Consider the following 6,248-nt stretch of genomic DNA (forward strand, 5'->3'; position numbering starts at 1 on the left):
TCCCCAGTCAGTTTAAATGCACCAATGGCCACAGTGTGGCTCTATCTTACGTGTGTGACCACAACGAAAACTGTGGAGACCTTACAGATGAGTTAAGCTGCAGTAAGTCAACAAATATTACCAAATATGATCTGTAGTAATTCTTGTACTGAGTAAGTTAAAAAAGGAATTTTTTGAAAGCTGCCTTAGATTTTGCCTGTGAGGTAGTTTATGAGTGACTCTTTTCACTAAAGGTAGCTATGTGCCCTGGGCTACAGGAAAGTGGGCACAGGCAATAAGTGTGACGCAGAGTGTATAGGAAAGAAATTTTAAGAAACCACAGACAAGAATTTCTGAGCATGTGTAGCATCTTAAAGCCCTTCATCCTTAGGTCCTGGACCGCTGCTCCTGGTGCCAGAGAACATTCGCATCTGACGCTACAACCTACAGAGCACCATGACTTTTTGCAATAAGAGGTTCGCATTTTAGCACTGGACTACAACTGGGACCACAACAACACTGGACTCAGTATGTTCTCAATTCTCGGGCCTCAACCTATAAAAAATTGCATTACTCCTGTATACTTCATTAAACCATTAAGATTTTTGTGTTAACTTTTGTGTTAACTATTTTTTGTCTTGAATAACCTAATGATTGTGAATTATTAAAGTATATAAACTAAATAAATGCACATAACATCAAATCTGATCACAATGAAATTTAAGGGTTACAGTATTGCATTAATTGTGCTTAATGTGATTTTTCACCTTTTGGTGTGTTTCATGTGTGGTGTATTTTACAGTAGAAGGAAATGGTGAATTGCCTGGTGCTATTAAAAAAGCTTATCTGCCAGCTGTGGATGATGATAATAATAACAATGCTGCTGCTGTTGACCTGGACATCAAGTAGCTACATCACCAAGCCATGTGGGATTCCAGTGGACTGGGTTGGCAGGTAAAAAAAAAATTCTGAATATTAAAACTCTGCACTTGAAGCCAAATTAAATTAATAATAACAATAATAACAATAATTGGAAATAGCAGATAATTAATCAGTCTGTAACAGCTCTTGAGTCTTCAATTCACTGAATTCAATGATGAACTGCCTTAAACTGTCATTTTGCATTATTGACACACTGTTTTCCTAATGAATGTTGCTCAGTTATTTTGACGCAATGTTTTTTTTGTTTAAAGCACTATATAAATGAAAAAAATAAAATAAAGGTGACTTTAATATACTGTAATATACAGGAATTTGTACTGGGTTGACACAAAGCTCAAACGTCTGTAGGTGGCCATGTTGGAAGGGCGACACGTGAAGCCTCTGATTAAGACTGACCTGCAAGAACCCAATTCTGTTGCTGTAAACCCTCGTTTGAGGTGAGACTTACCTTCTATTTGGATGTGGAGTGTTTAAAAGGATAGTTCACCCCAAAATACAAATATTTTTGTATCATTTACAGTATTGTTCAAAATAATAGCAGTACAATGTGACTAACCAGAATAATCAAGGTTTTTAGTATATTTTTTATTGCTACGTGGCAAACAAGTTACCAGTAGGTTCAGTAGATTGTCAGAAAACAAACAAGACCCAGCATTCATGATATGCACGCTCTTAAAGGAACACTCCACCGTTTTTTGAAATAGGGCTTATTCACATTATTTCCTACATTTAGATAGGTGGGCAAATGCATTTTTGTGTCAGTGCATGCATTGTTTTAGTTTGACTGGGTCGGCGTTAGCTTAGCTTAGCACAATGAATGGAATCCTTTGTTGCCAGCTAGCATGGCCTGAGTAAAAGTGATCAAAAAAATAAAAAAACCCCACCTAATTACTTCTTGTGGACTGCGTATTCACAACGAGTACAAATAGCGATCCAGATTAACACTAGGCGATTTCCTAGGCAGATATTGGCTTGGGACTATATTATGGGGAAGCACAGGCGAAGCACTGCTGCTTAGGCGAAGCACTGCTACTTCGGCGCAGAGATATCACGCAACACATGAAATCCCATGACTTCCGTCAACATACCGGCGTGAATAGTAGCTGCCTGGCTATTTTCCTTACAGTACACGAATGGCGATGAACATGGCTGATTTTGAGAGAGACGAAGAGGGTGACTTCTCAGACAGTCAAGAACCAGAACCATACCTATTTGAACCAGAGTTTACAGAAGACGAGCTGCGTGCTTTGGAAATAGAACGACAGTTAGAGACTGCGGGCAGGCCAGCCGCACTTCAGAAAAACACCGTCAAGCCAGCCGCGAGTGAAATTTATATGCGCGTGTATTAGTTGCGATCGCTCAACAGCCTGAGGACGTGCGGATGAGAGCCAACTTGAACTGGTGGTGTGAATGTGGGGGAATATGCCAATCTATGCCGACGGAAATAGAGTGTCTTTGCTGTAGAGAGTGGGACATGTTTTTGCCATTGATGACCAGGCTCAACACGTCAGATCAAGATGAGCGTGCCCGAAGTTGTGTCACATCTACAGAGGATTTCACGGCGCTGATCCATTCTGCAGTACTCGATTTTTTTTTCCGGTGTGACAAAGTGAACTGGAAAAAACGCCCCACGCCGAATGGACCAAATGGACAGCTGTCCACAGAGTAAGTGATTATTTTAATCATGACGCATGTATAGATCGACCCATATTATACCTGTATTCACATAGAGTTCATGTTTTCATGTGTTGCGTGATATCTCTGTGCCGAAGTAGCAGTGCTTCGCCTGTGCTTCCCCATAATATAGTCCCAAGTCAATATCTGCCTAGGAAATCGCCTAGTGTTAATCTGGATCGCTATTTGTACTCGTTGTGAATACGCAGGCCACAAGAAGTAATTAGGTGGGTTTTTTTTATTTTTTTTATCACTTTTACTCAGGCCATGCTAGCTGGCAACAAAGGATTCCATTCATTGTGCTAAGCTAAGCTAACGCCGACCCAGTCAAACTAAAACAATGCATGCACTGACACAAAAATGCATTTGCCCACCTATCTAAATGTAGGAAATAATGTGAATAAGCCCTATTTCAAAAAACGGTGGAGTGTTCCTTTAAGGCTGTGCAATTGGGCAATTAGTTGAAAGGGGTGTGTTAAAAAAAATAGCAGTGTCTACCTTTGACTGTACAAACTCAAAACTATTTTGTACAAACATTTTTTTTTTCTGGGATTTAGCAATCCTGTGAATCACTAAACTAATATTTAGTTGTATGACCACAGTTTTTTAAAACTGCTTGACATCTGTGTGGCATGGAGTCAACCAACTTGTGGCACCTCTCAGCTGTTATTCCACTCCATGATTCTTTAACAACATTCCACAATTCATTCACATTTCTTGGTTTTGCTTCAGAAACAGCATTTTTGATATCACCCCACAAGTTCTCAATTGGATTAAGGTCTGGAGATTGGGCTGGCCACTCCATAACATTAATTTTGTTGGTTTGGAACCAAGACTTTGCCCGTTTACTAGTGTGTTTTGGGTCATTGTCTTGTTGAAACAACCATTTCAAGGGCATGTCCTCTTCAGCATAGGGCAACATGACCTCTTCAAGTATTTTAACATATGCAAACTGATCCATGATCGCTGGTATGCGATAAATAGGCCCAACACCATAGTAAGAGAAACATGCCCATATCATGATGCTTGCACCTCCATGCTTCACTGTCTTCACTGTGTACTGTGGCTTGAATTCAGAGTTTGGGGGTCGTCTCACAAACTGCCTGTGGCCCTTGGACCCAAAAAGAACAATTTTACTCTCATCAGTCCACAAAATGTTCCTCCATTTCTCTTTAGGCCAGTTGATATGTTCTTTGGCAAATTGTAACCTCTTCTGCACATGCCTTTTTTTTAACAGAGGGACTTTGCGGGGGATTCTTGAAAATAGATTAGCTTCACACAGACGTCTTCTAACTGTCACAGTACTTACAGGTAACTCCAGACTGTCTTTGATCATCCTGGAGGTGATCATTGGCTGAGCCTTTGCCATTCTGGTTATTCTTCTATCCATTTTGATGGTTGTCTTCCGTTTTCTTCCACGTCTCTCTGGTTTTGCTCTCCCTTTTAAGGCATTGGAGATCATTTTAGCTGAACAGCCTATCATTTTTTGCACCTCTTTATAGGTTTTCCCCTCTCTAATCAACTTTTTAATCAAAGTACGCTGTTCTTCTGAACAATGTCTTGAACGACCCATTTTCCTCAGCTTTCAAATGCATGTTCAACAAGTGTTGGCTTCATCCTTAAATAGGGGCCACCTGATTCACACCTGTTTCTTCACAAAATTGATGACCTCAGTGATTGAATGCCACACTGCTATTTTTTTGAACACACCCCTTTCAACTAATTCAACTAATTGCCCAATTGCACAGCCTTAAGAGCGTGCATATCATGAATGCTGGGTCTCATTTGTTTTCTGAGAATCTACTGAACCTACTGGTAACTTGTTTGCCACGTAGCAATAAAAAATATACTAAAAACCTTGATTATTCTGGTTAGTCACATTGTACTGCTATTATTTTGAACAATACTGTACATACCCTCATGTCATTCTAAATCCACATGCTGTTATTTTATCTCTGGAGCATAAAAGGAAAATTTTCAAAGGAATAAAGAGAATGAGAAGCACCACTATAAAAGTTGAAAGCTCTCTTCTCTTTCAAGCTCACCTACATTGAAATGCCAGTGTCTGAATTTTGTTTTGTCATGTTGTGGTGCAGCATGGTCTACTGGATAGACAATGGCAATACGCCTCGAAGGCCCCTGGTTGGATGGTCAAGAGAGAAGGGTTCTGGTGGACTGTGCTTTGGGTAAATGTATTCAGCACTACACTTTAACCGTAAATTTTATTGTAAACATGCAATTAGGCATCTTACTCATCTTATCTTGTACATTTAGTATATTATTTTAAAATAAATCCCTTCTTTTTCGAAAGGTACATTCTGCCACCTTTCTTCTGTCAGATGGAAGAAACCCTTTCAGTGTGAATGCATTTGAGGGCCATGTGTCCTGTAGCACGCAGGAGAAGGCTGAAGTGTTTAAACAGGACAAGTTTGGCAGAGGCATCAAAACCAGATTCCTAATAGCAGGACCTTGGCTTACCCAGATTAATGTCTACCAGCAGCAGAAATACAACTCTGTAGCTTGTGAGTAAGCACAAAAAAAGCGAGATTTGCATGATGACCTATAAATCTAATCTGTGTTTAAACTGCAGCTAACTTTTTTATTGTGTTGATAAAAACTATGTCATGATGGTAGTTAGGATTTTGTTGTTAGTCATTTTAAAGTGATTTTATAACTATATAGTGGGTTGAATGTGAAATCTGCCCCACAGTGAAGAACCCTTGTAAGAGCAATTGTGTCTGCTGAGACCGGGAGGCTACACCTGTGCCTGCCCAGGGGTCAACGACTTCATTCCTAGCAGCAGTACCGAATGTGACGCAGGTGCCTTTAATACTCCTTATCTTACCTTTATACTTATCTTAATGATATGATTATAAACCAATTCATTTCGTCACACTCATGAAACTAACACTGTTGACTGTAAGGAAATCTTAGCTCATTTATTTTGAAGAAGAATCAAATCTAAAGATTCAAATTGCTTTAATTGAACTGATTCCAAATTTAATTAGTTTATACTTCATCAAGGGTTCATCCAGAGAACGTTAGAATCAGTATCACTTTACAATTCTATTTATATTGCTTCATGAACAATGAGATTACAAACAGAATGATAATTTATACTGTAAGTTACAAGCTAGGTAGCTCAGGATCTGGACAAAAATGTATCTTAAAATATACCACACAAGACAATAATTATTTATAAATGAAACAATATTTTATTGAGCAACTCTATTACATGGATTTAAAACCTAATGAACACACACGCACACATAGACACATACATACACACACACAGTTACTGAAGAGGATAATGGATTTGAGTGAAGTCCCAAGAGTAAGTTATTCATTAGATTGCACCAAGAAAATCCCTCCTTGGTGATTGGTTCTTTGCAGTCACAAAGTTTCAATGGAGTGGTTTTGAGTTCTGGAGAACAAGAATGCTAACAGCGTGTTGATGTTTCAAGCCATGGCGAAGATGGAAGAGCAGTGCAACGCAACACATTAGTTCAAGCATTTGGGTTTTATCCAAGGGGATTTGGTACAGAACTCTGACGGAACAGATGTCCTCTGTTTATTTACATTTACATTATCATTGCTGACATAGGTTTTTTAGCAGTTCTCCTTGACAGGAAATGAGTCCAGGTAATCTAAGC

General features: G+C 39.2%; 1 long non-coding RNA gene across 1 annotated transcript; it reads left to right on the forward strand.

The window, feature by feature from the left end:
* The first annotated feature begins 368 nt into the window (after positions 1–368).
* LOC113056544 (uncharacterized) lies at positions 369–5,421 on the forward strand. Its single transcript, XR_003277707.1, has 6 exons — positions 369–507; positions 782–933; positions 1,230–1,358; positions 4,692–4,781; positions 4,907–5,117; positions 5,306–5,421. It is a non-coding gene; the product is annotated as an uncharacterized LOC113056544 (long non-coding RNA).
* The last annotated feature ends 827 nt before the right edge of the window (positions 5,422–6,248 follow it).

This window comes from Carassius auratus, chromosome 37 (assembly GCF_003368295.1).
Source record: "Carassius auratus strain Wakin chromosome 37, ASM336829v1, whole genome shotgun sequence".
NCBI lineage: Eukaryota > Metazoa > Chordata > Actinopteri > Cypriniformes > Cyprinidae > Carassius > Carassius auratus.